Source organism: Pongo abelii, chromosome 7 (genome assembly GCF_028885655.2).
Source record: "Pongo abelii isolate AG06213 chromosome 7, NHGRI_mPonAbe1-v2.0_pri, whole genome shotgun sequence".
Classification (NCBI taxonomy): Eukaryota; Metazoa; Chordata; class Mammalia; order Primates; family Hominidae; genus Pongo; species Pongo abelii.
Window position 1 is genome coordinate 61,337,770 of NC_071992.2, and position 22,893 is coordinate 61,360,662.

General features: G+C 40.2%; 1 long non-coding RNA gene across 1 annotated transcript in view; it reads right to left on the minus strand.

Moving 5' to 3' along the window:
• LOC129060989 (uncharacterized) overlaps positions 1 to 22,893 on the minus strand; it is a 55,014-nt gene that overhangs the window by 24,573 nt on the left and 7,548 nt on the right. Inside the window, exon 2 of the long non-coding RNA XR_010141007.1 lies at positions 13,563 to 13,723. This is a non-coding gene — a long non-coding RNA (uncharacterized LOC129060989). The remainder of the gene's footprint in view (positions 1 to 13,562; positions 13,724 to 22,893) is intronic.

The following is a 22,893-nucleotide window of genomic DNA, read 5'->3' on the forward strand; positions in this document are numbered from 1 at the left end:
TCTGCCTGTCTGCCCACCAAAGCTTCATTTACAATGCCAGTTGCTGGGGGTGGCTAGGGCATACTGCATTCCCATTTGCTGGTGGGTCAAGCAAAGCCAAACCTGCCTTTGCAGACATGCGCCAGCAAAGCAATATGGGGATTTGCCTTCATCTTGAGGGAAACTGCAGTATGGGGAAGAAAAATGTGGGCTGGTGCAGTCATAGGGGCTGCCTTGCTGGAGCTCCTCAGGGGCCAGAGATGGCTCACCAGTGCAGATGCTATGGTATGGGCTCCCAGAGTACCTGAGACTGTCCTGTAAGTGTCTATAGCCAGAGTGGGTCCCTGGGAGAGGCCAACAGACCAAGGAGTGCTAAGTTGGACCAGGTTCTTATGATTTGCAAGACCATCCTGCAGAAATTAAGTCCAACTGTTCCCCTAGGGCTAAAGTCTCTTATGGGAGAAAGTTGAGTCTAGGAGAATGACCATCACTGACAACAGTTTATTACAGATGCTCTCATGCCAAACCCTCTGGGCACCACATGAGCTGGCTTGCTGCCCCACCTCTTTGCTTGTTTTCTGGGGGCTGCATCTCAGAGAGATGTAGGTCTGCAATCCCTCAGTGCATTCAGCCCAGGATGGAGGATCCATGGTTTCGGCCAAGTTATGGGTTCACTGTCTAGGGAGGAGCAGTGGGTAGTTTGTGAGACCCATGGAGGATGGATTGGCCTCCTCTCTTGGGTAAACTGCAACTTGTTTGAGGTATGAATAAGGCACTTAGGGTTTTGGATTTATCATTAGTCTGAGAGTAGCAAGGACAGTTCTACTGCAGAGGCAGTGGCAGAAATATTTTCAGTTGCCCCCGGAGGCTCTGTCCAGGGAGTTGCTAAGTTGCTGCTGGCTCAATACCTCTGGCAATGATTGGCTAGTGGCCCAGGCCTGGAGAAACTGCCCAGTGAGAATATATGAGAGCAGGCACTCACGTAATGGTCTGGCCACTTTTCTGAAGGGCTGCTGCAGTATGCTGATGTCCACTGCAGTTTCTAGTCACCTCAGATTTTCCAGTACCTAAAGTGATCACCAGTGAATGCTGCAAAACAGCAACAATGGCAGCATGCCCTTTTCTCTGGGAGCTCCATACCACAGAGGTATAGACCTGTTTCCAGCCCAGAAGCCCCTGTAGGAGGTAGCTGGAAACCCTTGTTGAAAGGTCTTACCCAGTGAGGAGAACATAATTGGAGACCCACTTAAGAAAGCAGTCTAGCCACATTTCTGTAGGACAGCTCTGCTCTGTAGAGGTACCACTTCCACTGCTAGTTTTTTTGGATTCTCCAAAGCCAGAAGCCTGAAACAGCTAAGTCATATAAACAGCAAAAATGGCAGCTCACTCTTCACTCTAGGAACTATATCACAAAGAGGTTTCAAAATTCCATCAACCAAAGAGCACCAGTGGTGGTAGCTGGTCACCCTGGTTGGGAAGTACTTTCTAGTGAGGAGAAATGAGTCTGGGGAAAGGCTTTAACAGACAGTCTGGCCATGTCTTTTTAGAACATCTGTACTGTGCTAGGAGATCCTTTCTGCCCTAGTCAGCTTGAGCTCTTCAAAGCCTGAAGGCTGGAATGCCTAAGTTGCCCAAGGAGCAAAGATGGTGGGCCACTCCTCTTTCTGGTAGCTCCATCCCAGGGAGGTGCAGTGCTGCTACCAGTGGTTGGCTGGAATTCTAAGCCAGCAGGCCTTACCCTGTGAGGCACTGTGGAAGTGGGTCCTACGGACCATCACTGTTCAGTCCCCTGGATCCTGCCTGTTTCCTATGGGTACAAGGGAGTAAGCTCCTGTTTTGCTGGAGTTGCAACTAATTTTTCTGGGAAGCCTGGAGAGCCGGAGGATCTAAGGCTCTTGAATCTCTGCACAGGCCTTAGTGGCTGCTCTGCTAAGACTCCATGTAGCTCTGTGTGTTCAACTGAAGGCCTTGGTGAAGTGGGTTCATGAGGGTATCTCCTCACCTGAGAGTTGCAAAGATCTGTGGGAGAATCGTGAGTTCCCAGGGTCACACCTGCACTCACTGCTTTACTGGGTAGGGAGGTTCCCTTGGCTCAGTGTTGTTCTCAGGTGGCCCATTGTCCTGCCTTGCTTTACTCCATTCTCCATAACTTAAGTTGTTTATTTGATTAGTCCCAATGCGAGTACCTGGATGTTTCAGTTGAATGTGCTGTATTTATGCATACCTTGCATTCCTCTCTAGGAGAGCTGCCCAGTCTAGCTGCTTCTAATCAGCAAACTTGATCACTTCTCTCTAAAAGGAACCTACTTTTTTATATTAAAAGAATTTAATATATTTCAAAAGCAAATATTGATATAATTTAACACTTACATTTGATGCTATGTATTCATTTCTATAATTTATGTGAAAGAAGATGGTCAATGGTTGCTGCACCAGATCTGTGGGAGGTTCTTCTATATTAGATGGACAGATTTATATACTTTCCCATAGATGATTAAGAACACTGAAATCTACGATACATGGAGATATTCTAAGTGGAAAGGCCACTTAGTGGTTGGTTTACAACAGTATCATAAGTGACAGGATGATAGGAGAGTGGTAAGTGATCAGGATATTCTGCATAGTAAGAGAAATGATTTGAATTTTAGAAGGAAATTGCTTTACCATTTGCAAATTAAGGCAATTAAAATACAGTGAATTTCAAAATGACTTTTTATTGACAATGTGTGGACTTAACTTGTTTTAATAAACCAAAATTGTTGTTATTGTATTAAGGCTATTTTACTTTGAATGTGTACCTTGCCACTGATATTAACTTATCCCATCTTACCCAAGGTTGTAGGTAAGAGATGGTAACACTATACTATTGGGTGACAGTGGAGTAACATCCCTAGTGATTCCTTTGTCAGTGGTCTTTATCTTAAAATAATTTGGAAAATATGGCTCCTACAACTTACATTTTTGTTTTTCTTGTAACTCCAGGTTATTATGACAGTTGTAATGAAGATTATATGAGTATAATGGAGCTATTTGTTTCTGAATTCTGAACAACTATTTACAAAATATCATACTTTTTTCTGTTAAACATATGAATTCTCTGGTCTGCTAAACACATACAGACCTTTAGTTTTGATTTACATGCATTTAAATATACAGATATATCACTCTAAAATAAACTTTAGGTGTGTAACCTAAATATGATCATATTTAGGTGTGTAATCTAAATATGATTATAAAGAATAATCATATTTGTTTATGGTTATGTACCTACTTTGAGAAGAAAAAAATATTAGAATGAAATAGATAATTTTACAAGTGTTGATAACTTGCCAGCAAACCAGAAAGTTCAAAGATTTTGAAAGCAAATCTATTTTCTCTGCTTTGTATTAAACTCATTTATCTAAAATGTTATTGCTCCTGGCTTAGAATCATCTTGTGCAAATTCTCCCTTATTGTTTTTGTTGTCTGTCTGTTTGCCTGTTGCTCTCCGTAGACATATAATCTCTACTAAAAATACAAAAATTAGCTGGGTGTGGTGGTGGGCGCCTGTAATCCCAGTTACTCAGGAGGCTGAGGCAGGAGAATCACTTGAACCTGGGAGACAGAGGTTGCTGTGAGCCAGGATCGCACCATTGCACTCCAGCCTGGGCAACAAGAGTAAAACTCCATCTCAAACAACGAAACAAAAAATTCTTTGTATAATCCCCTCAGAGATTATGAAAGTGACTTTGATAAAATTTAATGGTATGCACAAAATAAGTGTCACATGTGAGTAATTTAACCGTGTGCATATTGTATGTTCTATATTTAGCATATTTTATATTTTGTTTCCATTAAAGAATGCTATTTAATCCAATTTTTGTTTAGTTATTATTCATTTTACTTTATAAAATCGACATAACTTAGTTTATTAAATTTATTGGGCCAATTTATTCAAGTAAACAGTTGAACATTTAATAAGTCATGAGGTCTTTTTGGCATAAACATGAAGTAAACAGAGACAATACTGGCTATGTAATAGAAGCTACATAATTAGAAATAAATATTCTTTTTAAAATTAGCTTGTGGTGTCAGGTGAAAAGTTGAAAGTATCTATAATAAAGAAATGGCATTAATTCTGCATATGAAGAGAGCATAATTGTACCTATGCTGCACAATTAACTCTCATAATTGAAACAAGAAGAAGAGATGGACCTTTTACCAAAACTAAGTGAAAACCTTGTAAAATTTTCAGATTATGTTTCTACATTTAAACATCTACTGAGGTAGGTAGAAGGCAAGTCTATTCAGTCAAACCTGGAATTGCTGACACATGTGAATAGTATGCACCACAGGCATCAAAGCCTATAATGCCCTGAACTATTTTCATTTAGATTAATGAAATATGGTTTCAGTCTTCCTCCTCTCTATTCTGGCTTAGACAGAATTATCAAGCCATTTCAAGTAGATTTGATTCTAGATCTTTTTTTTTTTTTTTTTTTGAGATGGAGACTCCCTCTGCTGCCCAGGCTGGAGTGCAGTGGTGTGATCTCAGCTCACTGCAACCTCCTCTTCCTGGGTTCAAGCAATTCTCCTGCCTCATCCTCCCAAGTACCTGGGACTACAGGGGCCTGTTACCATGCCCAGCTAATTTTTTGTATTTTTAGTAGAGACAGGGTTTCACCATGTTAGCCAGGATGGTCTGGATCTCCTGACCTCGTGATCCTCCCACCTCAGCCTCCCAAATTGCTGGGATTACAGGTGTGAGCCAACACGCCCAGCCTTGATTCTGAATGTTGACACAGCACATCCTCAACTTATTGTCCCTGAGGATAGAAAAGGTGTGTGATATGAAAGAACAAAACTGAACTTTTGCTATACCTAAGGAGATTTTATTTCTGCCCTGGGGTCCTGGGTAGTTCTGGCAGACATTACTGGAAGGTAGAAGTGGGAAACAAGCCTCAATGAAAATTGTGTGTGTGTCAAGGCTGTCTTCTTAGGAGCTGGCAGGATCAGCCTTCAGTTCTGGGTGGATTTTGGGCAATTGGGTGATATATAAAGAGTGGTTATGTTGCATCAAGTCTTAAGGCAACCTGGCTTCTGCCAGTAGTAAAACCCAGTAAGATTGGTATTTTTTTGGAGTATGAATTGGGTGATTTTTAAAAATCATATACATGATAGGTTTGTTCTGTATATTTTAATGATTATTTTACAAGAGCTGTTTGACCTTATTTCTATACCGAAGCCCATTCTGAACATCGTAAAGTTTCTTTGTTATCAGATACTGAAAGACAAAGAACAAGTAAATGAATCTGTTTCAGTTTGTGTGGGTAATTTAGCCGGTAAATTTAATCTCATTCCTGTAATCTTTAAGTTTTACTACTGAAGACCAGAATAGATTTTTTCACCTAAATTTTTTGCAACTATAAAAGCATGTTCATAATGTCACTTTCATAGATACTATGAATATCGATTGTCAAGTATGTTGATTTCTAATATAAACTATTTGAGTATTATGTTACCCAACATATCCAATAAAATGTTTTTAAGTTGCCTATTTAAAAAATCTGTCAATTTTTGAATTGCATACCTAGCTAAAATTTTTTAAGATGTAGGATAAGATGTAAAATAATCAGACAAGTAATATAAAGTAAGTTTACTGAAATTTTTTACTTATTTAAGAAATCTAATTACATTTTAAATAAATTGCTGTCATCTGTTATTATTTTTGTAGCACTTTTTTTAAGATTTTGCCTCTAAAACAGGTAACAAGATGAACAGAGAAGGAAACAAAAATTCAATGATTGTCATGGAAATAAATTTCAGGAAAATAAAAGGTTTGTATAATGACCTAATTAAAATAACATAAAGGATAAAAATCATAATATTTGCTTTTACACATTATTAGGCAAAAGTAACCCTGAGATAATAATGTGAAGAAAACACTATTAATTACATTTTTGAGACTCCCTTACTGACTTTGCCACTTAGAGAACCTCCAGCACAGGCCCAGGATTCCCCAGGCATTTCTTCCAGGAGAATATCCAATGGAAATGAAACAGAAGGCCATGTCCACAAAGATGTATCAATGCTCACCTCCTAGAGGCCAGTGGGTGCAGGTTGCAGAAAGAGTAGGCCTTTCTTGGATGTCCAGGAAGGGGCTATGGGCACCATCCTAGAAAAGGGCCTGGAACTCCACTGAGTCCTCCTACCTGCAGGGGCCTCAGAGGGCCCAGGGGGAGGCCAGCCTAGGTGTTCTGTCCTGTTCCTGGCCCTTGAGTCTTGCCTCACCTGCTAGCTTTTTCCACAAAGAAATCAGAATGGCAACCCCCAATGCAGCCCCACTAGAGGAAGGGGATCAAAAGTGTAAAGGCCCACACCCATCTTGGCACATTAAGTGAATTATTGATTATCTAGTCCATAAGTTAGAGCTGTGACCCCCGAGATCACATTCTGGGAGGAAACCTGGGTGGCACCTGCCTGAGGCTGTGCATTGGAGGAAGGATGGAGAGGCCACCTGGGCTTCAATGAGAATGTGCCCCTAGCCTACCCGGGGAGACATGGGCTTGATGAGAGCAGGGAATATGGGTAGCATACAGCCATATGCTGAGCTGTCAGGTGGGCACAGAGGGGTAGGCATGAGGGGAGAACCCTCTCAGGGCACTGTACTCAGCCCAGAGATCCCCCAGCCTTTTGAAGCACAGGCTGTACCTGGAGCTGCAGGGTGGGCACTGTGCAATGGCCTGGTAAAAGTGGGGTGAGCAGCCAGTCACTGAGGGGCTTTCATTGCCCAATTTTCTGATGAGCAAATTGAGCCCCCAAAGCCACAAGCCAGGAGGGCCAAAAGCACTGGGCTGAGGCATCACTTTTTTTCTTCACTGGCTCCCATAAGCGTCAGACTTTCCTGGCCTTCCCTGAAAACTCCCTGGGCTTGCCTTGAGGAAGAAAATTCCTCCTCCTTGTGAGTGTAGGCATAGAAGCAACCAGGCTTGTGTGGTAAGCCCACCCACAGCCACTTTTGTGGGCCCACCTGGGCCTCCTCACTTCACTGGCACTGGCCTGTGAAACCCAATGGGAATTCCAGAGTCCAGGATTCACATTTGGTTCTAGAACCAAAGAGTTCAGCACCTAGGCCAGAGCAGATGTGGTCCTGTTAATTCCACGGCACAAGTCCCAAATCAGAGAACTGGCTTGACTGTTCAGCTGCACCAAGGCAATGTGTGTACTGTTCCAAGCAGGTCACATTCTCTCCCTGCCTGCAACTTGTCATTTCACCTGCAACTTGTCATTTGTACCAGCTCTTTCTCTACCCACCACATCCTATGGTTTTTGAAATTCTTCTGAAGACTGCATGAGCCAAGCATTAAGGGTCACAGTACTCTAGCCTACTCAGGCTGTGCCAGGAAGATAGATCTCTCAACCTACCTTGACACTTAAGAGTCATGTATAAATAGTAACAACTCTAGCAGGAGGGCTGTCACATGCTCAGATTCTTTTCTGGTCTCCATACCAAAAGACATGTTAGAATGACAAGGCAAATAAGATACAAACCTGGCAGTTCTGCCTTTTAAAGGGCAGCCTCAGCCTGATCACCCTGAACCACAACTTCAAGGTCTGGTTTAGCATGCCCCGCCTTGGAAAATAGTGGAACTGGGGCCCCAGAGTGTCATGGGCCAAGAAAATCTGGAGAAGGGCATCTCAGCAGCCTGTACACACTTGTAACAGGAACAGACCCTACCAACTAAGAAGCCATCTTGTAAATTTAGACATCCATATCAGCAGTGTGCACACACATCAGGCCTAATAGATAAACTGCTGTCAACCCAACAATTCAAGAAAAAGCAAAAGATTTTTTGACTGTAGAGTTTCAGGAAGAAGAATGTCCACTGCCTGAACCAACCTGTATGATGGATGCAAGTAACAGTGTTAACTTGACTTGGGCATGGAGACTGACCCTATATAAAAAATGCTTCTGAGTGTTCAGAGTTCCAAGCTAAAAAATCTAGCAGTGGCCTGGCTGTGTGTGGTGACTCATGCCTGTAATCCCACCACTTTGGGAGGCCTAGGTGGGTGGATCACCTGAGGTCGGGAGTTCGAGAGCAGCCTGACCAACATGGAGAAACCCCATCTCTACTAAAAATACAAAATTAGCCGAGCCTGGTGGCACATGCCTGTAATCCCAGCTACTCAGGAGGCTGAGGCAGGAGAATCACTTGAACCCAAGAGGTGGAGTTTGTGGTGAGCCAAGATTGTGCCATTGCACTCCAGCCTGGGCAACAAGAGTGAAACTCTATATTTAAAAAAAAAAAAAAAAAATCTAGTAGTGGCCAACCTGGAGATTGTTCTTTATCTATGAGGAACATCTGAGCCCCTGGTCTGTCCTGGGCATGGTTATCTTCCTAAGCCCACTGACACTGGACTTTCTTCCCTCTATGTAAGTCCCCAGTAAAACTCCATATCTCATTCACTGGTTCTGAGTCTCTTCTTTGACACCTTGAATCTGGTGCCGTTTACATGGGAGTCAAAGTTGACACAGCTTACCCCATAGTGAGGAAGGATTTCAGGCTCTGCTCAATGTGCTTCAAAGCTCACCAGGGCATCAGCTATAGAAGGATGCAGTTGTTCTCTTTACCACTTTCATGCTCTTTTCCTTAGATGCACAATCAGCAGAATACCAAGAATGATGAAGAAGAAACATACCGTGGTCAGAAGCAAGATTAATGCCAGAATAAGCAGTGACCACTTGGAAAGCAAAAGGAAGCATTTTGCTTTCTCCTGTGGGCAGCCCTCAAATTCTGTCATCACTTTCTGGCTTCAGTAATCGTTTTTCAACTCCATCCTGGCTCTGGGGAAACCATGGACCCTGGGTGGTAAAAACCTTCACTTAATCCTGGTGCAAAAAAAGCTTTCACTTGACAAATATGACCTCTGTGATCATGAGCTTCTAAGCAATCTGGACAATGCACAACATAAAGACCTATGAAAAGGAGATGAGTAGGTCTGAGGGAAACAACTTCCCACTTTTTCCTTGGCAAGTTCAAACAACTGGGAAGGTAGACAAATGTGCAGAAGAGGGCAGCATAGCATAACTCCTCATCATGTGAGTTTACAACCAAGAGTTTTCAATCCTAGCTGTGAGAGCTCCAAATGAAAACCAGAAGTTACTTCACTGTGCATCTATCAATGACTGGTTGCACCACATTTTGTCTATCATACTGAGGAGTCTTCACTGAGGATCTTCCCATAGAACATATGGAGATAGTGACAGGAAAAGGTAAAATAGCAACTCCATGAGATCATTAATCAAAGTGTAGAAATGTTCATCTTCTCACCTCATTAGCATTTTTGCACATATTTGCATATATATCTACCCATAAAGCTGACATTTTTATAGTAATTTTTATAATAATTAAGTTATATGTCAAGTTAAAATAAAAAAATATTTTTTTCAGCTGCCCAAGTGGCGGCTTACTTGAGGTCAGGAGTTTGAAACCAGCCTGGCCAACATGGTGAAACTCTGTCTCTACTAAAAATAAAATAAAATAAGAAATCAGCCAGGCTTGGTGGCACACACCTATAATCCCAGCTACTTGGAGGCTGAGGCAGGAGAATTGCTTGAACTCAGGAGGCAGAGGTTGCAGTGAGCTGAGATCATGCCACTGCACTCCAGCCTGGGTGACATAGCAAGATTCTATCTCAAAAACAAACACACAAAAACAAATATTTTTTTTTACAACAAAAAGACACACATATGGTCTAGGCATGCTCTGGTGAAGTGGAGTGGGTGTGGAGCCTGTCCCATGAAAGAAGGAAGAAGAGTCAGCACCCTGCATTATGTGTGGGGATCCACTGGGACACAAATACAGAGGCAGTCAGGGCCTCAGCATAGCAACACTGAGGCTTGCAGGGGGCTTCTGAAAGCAGCAGAAATGGCCTGTAACACTGAATGCTAGATGGGCCTGTAACAATGAAAGCTCTGCCCAGGGATCTTAGCAATCCTACTAGGAGGTCCTGACTATACCCTGGATTGGAGACTCCTGAAGTAGAGTGGCTGGCAGAGAGCCTCAGCAAACAGGAGTCTTGACCACTGTGGCTGGGCCAATCTAAAATAGCTCATTTATTCTTTTTTACAAAACAAAATATAGAAAAATAAAGTGAAAAAATGAAATCAAGAGAAATAAAATAAAATTTAAAAATAAATTTAAAGTAATTAAAAATAGTAAGGACACAAACTGAAATAAAATAGTGAAAAATAAAGAGAAATGTAATTAAGATCAGTGAAAATAAATAAAATGAAGATGAACTTAATAAATACTATAAAATTAAGAGAAATAAAGGAAATGAAATAATTTGCAGTGCAACAAAATAAGAAAATTTTTGAGAATGAGGAGAAAAAAACTGAAAATAAAAAATAAAGACAAATATGGAGAAAGAAAATAAAATGATATGAAGGGATATTAATGGAAATAAGTAAAAGAAACAAAAAGAAATTAAATAAAATATTACAAACAAGATGCAAATTGGAGAAAATTCGAAATGAACAGAATATAATAAGAAAAATTAAAAAAGAAAATTAATAGAAAAAATGAAAGTAAATAAAAAATAAATAGTAACAAAGATAAAGACAAATATACAGAGAAATAAAAGGTTATAAAGAAATGTAAGACCTGGGGATAATCTACAAAGCACTTCACCCAACAATAGCATAATACATAATATTTCTAATTACATATGGCACGTTTCTTAGATAGGCAAACTGCTAGGCTAGAATGCAAGTTTTAGCATGTTTAAACAGATGATAATCACAAAAAGTATTATTCCTGACTACAATAAAATATAACTGGAAGTTAAAAACCAAAAGAAAACTAGCATGTCTGCATATATATGAAAACTAAACAAATTCTTAAGCATACTATTTTTCAAGAGTTAGAACGTGCAAGTTTCTTTAGATGTTAATAGTATTCAAAATGATCTACAGATCAATCAGATCTCTTTCACAAAACCAATGGTTCTTTTTGCAGAAGTTCTAAAATACTCTAAAATGTTTGAGTCAATATTTAGCTGTGTCAGCCAAGCTAGAATGCAGTGTCATAATCATGGCTCACTGTAGCCTTGACCTCTCAAACTCTATTGATCCTCCCACCTCAGCCTCACAAGTAGATGGCACTGCAGGTGCATGCCATCATGCTCAGCAAGTTTTTGTATTTTTTGTTGAGAGGGTTTCACTATATTTCTCAGGCTGGCCTCAAACTCCTGGGCTCCAGCAATCCAACTGCCTTGGCTTCCCAATGTTCTGGGATCACAGGAGTGAGCCACCAAATATTGCTCTATAATTTCTATAAATACTCAAAAAATCAAAAGTAGCCAAACAACCTGAAAAACAGAATAAACTCAGAGGCATAACTCTTTTTTATTTCAAAACATATTACAAAGTTACAGTAATCAAAACAGTGCAGTGCTGGCATAAAGACAGAAAAATAAATGTTGAAACAGATAAGAGAATCCGGAAAGAAACCCACATGCATATAATCAGCTTATCCTAAATGAGGGTTCCAAATCCTCATGTTGCAGAACTTTCTCCTTCAGCAAAATTGGGTTGTTGTCACATGACTAGGAAAGATTAGGCTCAGGGACACTCTGAAGGATGAGGAGTAGAGTTGATCAGGAAAAAAAAAACTCTCAACAAAGTGAGTGGGAGTCCTGTTTACAGGCCCTACCTCCCAGATTGATAAACACCAGACCATCAAACAAGAACTGAAGAAGCCAGGCTCCTCCTCCCTGCACAAGGGGTGAACTTTCCATGGATCCACTCCCTTCCCCCAGTGTGCAGGTGGACAATATTCAGAGAGAATCAGTTGGAAAAAGGCAGGCTTCATCTGGGACCAGCAGTATGATTTTTCAGCCTTCAGGCTGTTTTAGGCTTGAATGTGGGGTTTTACCCAAGGCCCTTGGCTGTTTCCTAACTCTGTTATTTCCCCCTCTAAAGAAGTACGTCTAACTGCAATTACAATAAGGATAAGGATGAGGACAAAAACCACTTCTAAGTGCATCCTGCTGAAAGGGGGCACTGTTTTGGAAAAACGGCAGTCAGATCTCCTTAAGATGCCTATCTAAGTGTCCCCAGTGAAAGGACCATTGTCCAAGGCTCTGGTTGTGTGACTGTTTAAAGTTTGGTAGCCTGAAGGTGAGAAGAATCAAACTGGGTTATTGAAAAACACATATTAAAATGAAACAAGGGGAAAGTGGCAAGGATGGGTAAAAAATTCCAAGGTCTTTTACCAGTTTACATAGGGAGAGGGAGGCTAAAAGCACAACTGGAAAAAAACAAACAACAAACAAACAAACAAACAAAACCCAAAAAAAGTAAGCATTTGTTCAAAGGAGTCCCAAACGTTCAGGATGCCTTCAAAAGGGCTATAGACTAAAGATGAATGGCTACTCATTTAGAAAGAGAGAGGGGACCTGGTGTCCCTGGTTCCTTTCTTTTCCTAGCAAATACCCAGTGCATGTTGCAGGATAGGAAAAAAATGTTCTCTTTCTCCCTTCATTGCTTGTATCCCTGAGTCCTAGTGATTGTGACAGGGTGCCACCCATGGGTGTCAAGCAGCTTTCACCCATGTTAACAGGGAGGCATGGGGGTGAATATATCTGCTGTTACCCACATATGCCCTATCTCTCCTTCTGTCAGTAGTTCTGGAGTTCACTAGACCTCATTTATGACATGGATATTAGCATAATCTTTACTCATGAAATGGGAGGCTTGTCTTAATCAGCTGGAATTAGTCATGCTCACCTTCACTGTGCCTTTTAACCTCCATTGTCATCTGCCTCTGGATTTCTCAGATCCAAGATTCTTTCCTAGGGCTTCAACCTGAAACTTGGAACTGAGGTTGGGACAAAAATGTGTCTCAGGGGATTGCATGGACTCCTTATCATGAGCCGAATGCTAAGATGAAGCTGTGAAATTGAGTCCTCTTTCCACAAGGGAGAGAAAAGAATGTCTTGTGACACACCCAGAAGACTAGTGGCTACAGTTATGCTTGCTAAGATTTGGGTGGGCACCCTATTTATTCCCATCACTCTACAGGATTTGCAAGATAATTGCCCAGAACTAGAATATTAATCCAGATTTTTACATTACCCATCCCTTTTTGTTTCTTCTGAGCTGCAGTTGAGGATTGCTAGTTGGTTCACAGAAATAAGCAGGGTTGGTCTAAAATGTAGGCAAAAATGCCCAACTAATGAGTTTAGAATTTAATGACAAATGTATAAGTTTTGAAACATAATCTTTATTCAGTCCTCTTTTCTGTTAAAAACAAATCATGATAGGACTGAGTTGTTTGTGAAATAAACTTTAGTCTTATACTTGGCCTGATTATTTGTATAAAGTGCAGCAAGAATAATTATTTCTACATAGGTCTTTGACATTGGCTTTGATGGAACTCTGTTCCACAAGGAATTTCAGAAATTTCACTTTCTAAAGTCAAGCCCAGCCATGGGTTTGTACCATCAAATACTTATGAGTTGTGTGATCCTCTCCTCTTATGGTCCTGCGATTAACCTGGAGCTCCTGGGCTTGTCAGAAAGTGTCATTCTTTACTTACCACAGATCAGAAACCATACAGAAGGACTGTGTAGATGAGGTATGAGGCCAGTCTTTGCAAGAGGCTTTGACTGGCTCTGCAAGTTGAGCTTGACTCCTTAAAGGGAAACATACCCTTTCAGTCAAGGCCTTGGTAAAACAACAAGTTTCTCCAATTGTGTCCTGTTGCAAAGGAAAGTGGATTATTATTGCACTGATGCAAATAGCTATATTGCCATAAGTTAAGAATACTCACAACTATTTTTCAAATTCTGGAGAAGCCAGGCAGAGAGAGACATACATTCTCCAAATTTTGTTCACAGGAGTACACATTACTCACATATTAAAGGCTGTCACTATCTCAAGGTAAGTTTCCTTCACTCTGGTAAACAATACAAGGATCAGTAATGTTACAAGCAAAAGTCAGAAAGATTACTTTGGATTTCTATTAGTCAACTGCATTCAGTTAACTCTTGTTTTGTTTGGTATTCATGAACATTTTAGCTCTTCATGAGTCCTGTACGTTTTTCCTGTATTCCAGTGTCGCAAGCTCCAATGTTATCAGAAGCCTGCATTTGAGATCACCTGTCAAAGTTCTATACCTGATTAAAAACCATTTTTTGAAAAAAATCAAAACAAGGCAACAATTGTCTGTGTATAATAAAATGTCCAGAGGAGTTACAGTCAGAAACATGACTGACAAAAAATTTTGGTTATTTCTGTGGTTTACAATAACTTAACATACTAACCTAATTGTGGTTGATAGCTTATATTTCAGACATTAGAATTTTAGAAATCCCATACAATTTTGGAACTTATATTAGTATTATTCACCAAAATATTATCTAAAGAATATTGAACACCATTTTGGCAATTCCATGTAACTAAACATGTCATATAACCCTATTTACCTCTCTTGTGGGTACTCCAGGGGCCCTCTTTAGCATCCAACAGCAAGTAATTAGAAAAGACAATTTTGTAACTAAAGTTTGATTTTCAGAAGGATGTTAAATGTTAGGGGTTTAAAACACTTGATATTATGAAATAAAATTCCAGATTCCCATAAATTACTTATTTAACTGAAATGATGACTTAAAAATATAAAAAGCAAAAACCTTTTATAATTATTTACAAATTTTGCTAAAGAACAGATTAGTGCCTTATGAGGATCTTGTGCTTTTATTTCAATGCTCAATATACAAAAAACCCATATAATAGCTTTCTGAATTTAATTAATGTTCACACACAGAATTTCTTTGGCAAGATTTATTTTAACAATCCTTCCACAACTTGTTTGAACTGTTAGCTTTATCGTATCTAATTCAAAACAACTGTTTGACCCTAGGCAAAAATTTATATTTTCATCCCTTCTTATAATCACTTATTAAAAACACATTTTACTGTTCTTACACACCTTGTATGTGAATCTACTTCCAGTGGTTTCAATTACATGTTATAGGGGTAACTTCTAGCAATTTTAACTTTAATGTGAAACCAGGTAAATTGTTTTAATTATGTGCTAGGTGCAGCCAAGGGTTTGACTCCTTTCAGCATGATTAAGGGTGTGATTAATTCCATTTGTCCTCAGGCCTTACCAATTGTGAAGCAAAGTTGAGCTGTTCTCAAAAACCAAAAAATAGTTTATAACCTTAAGACATTTAGCAAACCTAGTACCTGACCTGCATAATTAAGTCCACCTACTCATCTATTGATCACATTTGTTTTACAGATAATCTTTTAGGCTGTTTTTATTTCTCAAAGATTAAAAGTCATGTGAACTAAAAGGTACACAGCTTTTATCTTCCCTTCAAAAAATATTTGATCCAAGTTCTTACCATTCTTTAAGTCAATTTATTAGAGCTCTGTTTTATAGACATCACACACATAACACATGTATAACTACAGACAGGCAGAAGAAAACTCAGTAACCATAAGATTTATTATTTGCCAATTTCCTGATTGAATTACTGGCCTCTCATGCATGCACTAGAGTGGCAAGACAAAATGAAGGAAAAAAATTCAGTTGGCTGAGAAAAAACCTTTTCCTAGCAAAACAAGATCCCAGAAGTGAAAAATATAAAGATCTTTTAAATATACCTATAATTTGGATATCCACTTTTAATTAAGTTGAGCATGCTTTGAGAAAGTCTTTTAAATTCCTTATTACCTGACTCTAGCAGCACCAAGCAGCCAGTATTTCTGGCATTCAAACTTTACCAAAGTTAACTTACCAGGTGCTCAGAGGAAAAAAAAATTTAAGGCAGTTTGTGAAGGGGAAGAAAATCAGCAAATCTCAAAAGTTACATGCTGATATAAAATCAGAAGGGACTTATTCCTTAAGCCAGGATTAAACCTGGGCCACCATTGTAAAATGGCAGAGGCCAAAATAAAACATTGCTACGTGGTTACAGATCATGCTCCTAAAAACTTAAAACAAGATGGAGGCCTGCAGCAAAATGTCCTAACAACCATAGAGAATGGCATACAAAGCACACCAGATTGGCCACAGCTCCAGACCAACCTCACAAATATCCTTTCACAGTTAAAACTCTACAAAGAATATAAGCAGTGATAGTTGGGATCCTAGCCCAGCAAAACATTTTCTAAGAAGAAAAAAAAATAGGCTTTTGGTTAAAAGTAAACTGCTGACAGGGTAAAGGAAAAAAATAAGGCTTAGGTGTAGGGCAGGGAAAAAAATTTTATTCTTATGCAAATGGGTTCCTTCAACAGAGAGAAAAACTTAATTGCTGTTGGATGAGGCTGGATCCCTTGGCCGATGAAGGGGAAGATACCACTAATGCCTGCCATTTTCCAGCCCATAGGAGATGGGGGTGAGGAGCCGCCATTCACCTCTCTATCCCGCTTGTGCTTAGGGCTGTTAGAGTGGGGTGGTGCACAGTTTCCTCTACCCTTGGGAGAAGTTCAAGGATGAAAAGGCATACAAACAAAAGAGAAAAAGAGTTTTTGGTTTACCTCTTACCCTTCCTCAAGCCCCACATCTAGACACCAAAATGTTGTAGAACTTTCTCCTTAATTCAGCTAAAACCAGGATCTTGTAACATGACCAGGAACAAATAGGCTAACGAACACACTGAAGGGTGAGGAGTAAAGTTTATTGGGCAAAAAGGAAAAAGAAAAAAAACTGTCAGCAAAGTGAGACAGACTTCTGTTAACAGGCCCCCACCTCACAGATTGATGAACACCAGGTAACCACACAGCAACTGAATAGTCCAGGCTCCTCCCCTGCCAAAAGGTGTGAATTTCCATGGCTCCACCTCCTTTTCCCAGTGTGCAGGTGGGCATTATTCAGAGAGAAACAGTCAGGAAAGGGTCAGCTTCATCCTAAACCGGGAGTCCAATTTTTCAGCCTTCAGGCTGCTTTAGGCTTAAAGGAGGAGTTTCGCCCAGGACCCTTAACTGTCTCTTGTCTCTAACACTCAAAGTGGGAAAAGGTCCTTTGGCTATCTCCTGTCTCTATCACTCAAAATGAGAAAAGAGCAGTCTCTTTAACAAATGGGTTGGAGAATACTGAATATCCAAATGATAAAAAATGAAGTTGAATATTACCACAAGCATGAACTTAAAATGAAGTAAGATTTATTATTTATAGTTGTTGTAAATAATTTTTTTCTTGAATTTCTTTTTCAGGTGGCTTATTCTTGGCATGTAAAAGTGCTCCTACTAATTTTTTATGTTAATCTCATATTCTGCCACTTTACTGAGTTTCTTTATTAATTCTCGATTTTTAGCGTAGTATTTAAGTTTTACTGTATAGACAATTATGTGATCTGCAAACAAAGACAATTTGACTTTCTCCTTTTTTATTTGGATGTCTTTTATTTCTTTCTCTTGCATAAATAATCTGGCTGAGACTTCCAGTACTCTGTTAAATAAAAGTAAAAGTAGACATCATTGTCTTGTTCCAGGTCTTAAATAAAAAGCTTTCTTCTTTTCTTGTTCAGTGTGATATCAGCTATTGATTTGTCATGTTTTGCCTTAACTGTGTTGAGGCACATACCATCTATACCTAATTTGTTCAGTTGTTTTAATCACAAAGGCATGTTAAATTTTTCCAAATACTTTTTCTGCATCTAGAATAAAAAATAAAGGAGTTTAGCAGTAAACTTAATTAAAAAGATAAACACTCTCTACACTATAAGTTATAAAACTGATGAAGGGCCAGGCACAGTGGCTCACACCTATAATCCCAGCACTTTGGGAGGCTGAGGCATGGATCACGAGGTCAGGAGATGGAGACCATCCTGGCTAACATGGTGAAACCCCGCCTCTACTAAAATACAAAAAAATTAGCCAGGCATGGTGGTGGGTGCCTGTAGTCCCAGTTACATGGGAGGCTGAGGCAGAGAATTGCTTGAACCCAGGAGGTGGAGCTTGCAGTGAGCCAAGATAGCTCCACTGCACTCCAGCCTGGGCAACAGAGTGAGACTCCATCTCAAAAAAAAAGAAAAACTGATGAAGAAACTAAAACATGAAAAATTTGAGAGATATTTTTTGCTCATGAGTTATAAAAAATATTGTTAAAATAGCTATGCTACTCAAGGTAATCTACAGATTCAATACAAATTCTATAAAAATACCAATGACTTTTTTTTCACAGAAATGGAAAAAACAGGCCTAAAATTTATAGGGAACAAAAAAAAAAAACTCCCCAAATAGCCAAAGTAATCTTGTGAAAAAAGAACAAAGCTGAAAGCATCAAACTACCTGACTTCAAAATATACTGCAAAGCTATAACAAGCAAAAGAGCATGATACTGGCATAGAAAATGGACACATGGACCAAGGTATCCAGTGATCCCAGTAATAAATTTATAAACCTACAGTCAAGTAATTTTTCAGTTATTTAGAACACACATTTAAGAAAAGTCAATCTTTTCAATGAGTTGTGCTAGGAAAATTGATTATTTAAATGAATACAACTAAGTGCCTCACTGTTGCCATATTAAAACAACTTAATTAAAAATAAATCAAAGATTTAAATGTAAAACTCAAATATATGAAACTATTTGGATAAAACATAAATTCTTTACCAAATAGGACAGAAAAAAAATTTCAATAAGACCTCAAAAGCACAGGCAACAAAAGCAAAAGGAGACAAGTGAAATTACCAGAATCTGAAAAAAATTTACATAGCAAAAATGAATTAACAGAGTGAAAAGACAATTTATCGTGTGGGCAAATATATTTGCAAAATATACATATGACAATGGATAAACATACAAAATGTATAACAGACTTAGCAAAAATAACACACAATTTAGTAATAAGCAAGACACCTTAAATGACATTTCTCCAAAGAAGACATACAAATGGCCAAGTACATGCAAAGATGCTCAACATTAATTATTAGAAAAATGCAAATCAAAGCCACAATAAGATACCAAACCACTTCAGTTAAAATGACTATAATCAGAAATGATATGTGACTGGCCCTTTCATCAGGAGGCATTGTGACATATCTCTGGGCCTATTATTTAGGTAATATGACTCTCCTCTTCTGCCTGGACACTTCCTTCAAGGGGCATTGTGCCATACAGTTGGGCATAGCCCTGAAGTTATGCGACTTTTCTGCCAGGAACTTGCCTACAAGGAGAATATTGGGACATTTCTGCCTCAGCATTTAGGTTATGTGGCTGTCATGCCTGTTTCATTACCACAAAGTAAATTTTGACATATACCTAGGCACAGCTCTCAGGCATGATAATGACTGTCATATGTGGACCCCACAAATGGGAGTAATTTTGACTCTTGTAACTTGCTTTAGAAACACGAGTGATATCTTAGATCTCTTTCTGATAAAAAGGTCACAGAAGATTAAAACAGCCTCAGATATTTTATAAAGCCTTTGGCTTGTACAGAGAGTGTAATAACAGAACCCAGCAGAAAAGTGAAATTGTGAGTCTCATATGCACACCCAGCAGACAGTAAGTACTGTCACATCTCACATATATGAAGCTAACTGTCACTCATGAGATCAGGACATGTGTGGTATTGTAAATCTCATCTCTGGAATATTCTGCCAATGTGATTGTGATATAAATATTTGCCGAGCATCTATGGGATTTGACTCTCCAGCCCATATATGGGATTGTGATCTCTACATGGGCCAGCCTCTAGATGATGTGACTGTCCTGCCTGGGCCCTTCCCTCAGTAAGGATTGTGACATATCACTGGACCTAACACCCAGGTGATGTTACATTCTTGCCTGGGCCATGTCCACAGACATCATTGTGACATATGACTGTGTCCACCACTTAGGGGATGTATCTCTCCTCTCTGGAATGGATCTTGAACACATGGGGTTGTAGTTACATATTGCAAGGCCAGGCACACAGGTGAGGGTACTCTTATGCCAGAGCTATGTTTCAAGGAGGGCATTGTAACATATCTCTGGGTCTATCTCCTAGGTGATGTGACTCAATGCTTGGGCCTCACCCACATAGAGTATTGTGACATAAAATTTAAAACTGCACAAAGGTGATATAACTCTTTTGCCTTGGTTCTGTCCTAAGGGAGCCTTGCAACATAGCTCAGGACCCAGCACCAGGTGATGTGGCTCTTCTGTCTGGTTCCTACCCGTGTGTTAGATTGTGATGTATTACTGAGGAAGCACCTAGGTGATATGACTGTCCTTTTCTGCCACAGCCCTGCCTACTGGGGATATTGGGACATATCTCTGAGCCCATGACCTAAGTGATATGACTCTCTTCCCCTGCCTGGGCCTTTAAAATGGTGGGATTGTGACATACTGCTATGCCCAGCATTTAGGTCATGTGACTCCAATCTTTTTTCTGAACCATGCCCACAAAGGGAAATGTTGACCTATTGCACCCAGATGATGTTACTCTTCTGCTAGAGTCCTGAATAAAGAGGGAATTACTGCATACTGGTAGGCCCAGCACCCTGATGATGCTATGGTCCTGCCTGTGGCAGAGCCACAGAGAGTATTTTGACATATCTTCAGCTTATTCTGTAGGTGTTTTGGTTCTCATCCCTTGGCTAAGTTTTTCCACATGTGAAATTGTGTCATATTGCTGGGCCCTGCACCCAATGAATGTGACACTCCTTCCTAGATTCTGCCTAGAGAGGGCATTGTGACATGCTTGCCACATCACCTAAGTGATGTTACTTTTTCCTAGTTTTTTGCGCAAAAATGGGATTATGACATATACCTTGCTTCAGTTCACAGGCATGATGGTCAAACTTATATTGGGATTCAGCCAATGGAAGATATTTTGCCTTTCATTGCTAGGCTTAAGGTAATAGATAAAATCCTGGGTTGCATATTTATAGAAAGTTCACAGAAGTTTATAACACTAACTCATATTGTATAAACTCCCTGAGAGAGTTTCATAACAAGGCCCAGTACAAAGTTAAGATTGTCTCTCTCAATTACACACCCAAGTGAAAGTAAAAGCTGTCATCATCCCATATTTACCTCAAAGCCCACTGTTGAGGTACCAGGTCTAACAAGTGAAAAGAGTACAAAGATGGAATCGTGACTCTCACATGTAGATCTGACCACAGGTGCGATCGTGACTCATTTTTGGACCCAGCTCACAGGCATAAAAATGGGTACATTCTTGAACTCAGCCTAAATGAGAGACGTTAACTATTATACCTGGGATTAAGGCAATATATAAGTTTGTGAGTCCATATGAGCATGTGGGCCTCAAAGTAGTTTGCAACTCTCATGCATGCCGTATAAAGCCCTCGGATGTTGTAGAGGGTGGCATACGATGGCCAAGCACACATATGACATTGTGACTTATATGCACACCAAGCTAACAATTAAAAGTGTCACCCTCAAAGATGAGGAGATTGTGTCATATCACTGGGCCTAGAACCCTAGTACTTAGGTGGTGTGACTCTCCTCTTTTTCTTCAACCCTGTCTACAGCAGACATGGTGCCATGTTTCTTGAGGCTATACCAAGGTGATGTGACTCTTCTGACCTGGCCCTACCTGCAAAGGAGATTATAATACATCCCTAATTCAGAATCCAGGTGATGAGACTCTCCTGCCTTGTTTCTCCCCACAGGTGAATTTGTGACATATACCTGAGTTCAGCTCACATGCACGTACATAACCATAATACCTGGACCCAGAAAGGAGAGATATTTTGACTCACGATGCCAGCCTCATGGCCATAAGCAAAGTAATGGGTCTCCTAATTGTATAAAGTTCACAGAGGATTATGACACTCAGGAATATAATATAAAACCTGAGTGGTACAAAGAGTGTCATAACAGGGAACAGCAACCAGGTGCAATTGACTCTTGGGTGCACACCCAGCTGACCTGAATGTCATTCTCTCATAATAACAGGACCTACAAATAAGGTAGTAAATCTCACACAAAAGAGCAAATGAAGGTTGAAATTGTTCCTCTCATACACAGATCTGACCCACAGGTGGTTTGGTGAAGCATGATTCAGCACACCTGTGAGGCTGTGACTCCCCTACTGGAACACAATCTTCAAGTGGGATTGGGCATCTTATACATCGATTTAGCCCATTGTTGAAGATTGTGACTCCTCTGCTTCGACCCAACTCACAGGAGGTGTTGACCCACTTCATGAAACCAAGACTTGTGTGGGACTGTGGAACTTACTTCTGAATATTTACTTCTGTGTGATTAGGACATAAAAGTGAGCACACCTCTTAAGTGATTTGACTCTCCTTTTTAGGACATGACCACAGATAACATTGTGACATAAGTGGACCATACACCTAAGCAAAAATGCCTGGGCCTGCCTACAAAGGGCACTTTTATATGTGACTGGCACCAGCACCCAAGTGATATGAATTCTTTGCCTGATCCCTGACTATAAAAGGCATTGTGGAGAGAGGAGGAGCCAAGATGACCGAATAGGAACAGCTCCGGTCTACAGCTCCCAGCGTGAGTGATGCAGAAGATGGTGATTTCTGCATTTCCATCTGAGGTACCGTGTTCATCTCACTAGGGAGTGCAAGACAGTGGGCGCAGGTCAGTGGGTGAGTGCACCATGCACCAGCCAAAGCAAGGGCAAGGCTTTGCCTCACTTGGGAAGTGCAAGGGGTCAGGGAGTTCCCTTTCCAGGGGTGACAGACAACACCTGGAAAATCGGGCCACTCCCACCCAAATACTGTGCTTTTCCGACAGGCTTAGGAAATGGTGCCCCAGGAGATTATAGCCCGCACCTGGCTCAGAGGGTCCTATGCCCATGGAGTCTCACTGATTGCTAGCACAGAAGTCTGAGATCAAACAGCAAGTCGGCAGCGAGGCTGGGAGAGGGGCGCCCGCCATTGCCCAGGCTCGCTTAGGTAAACAAAGCAGCCTGGAAGCTTGAACT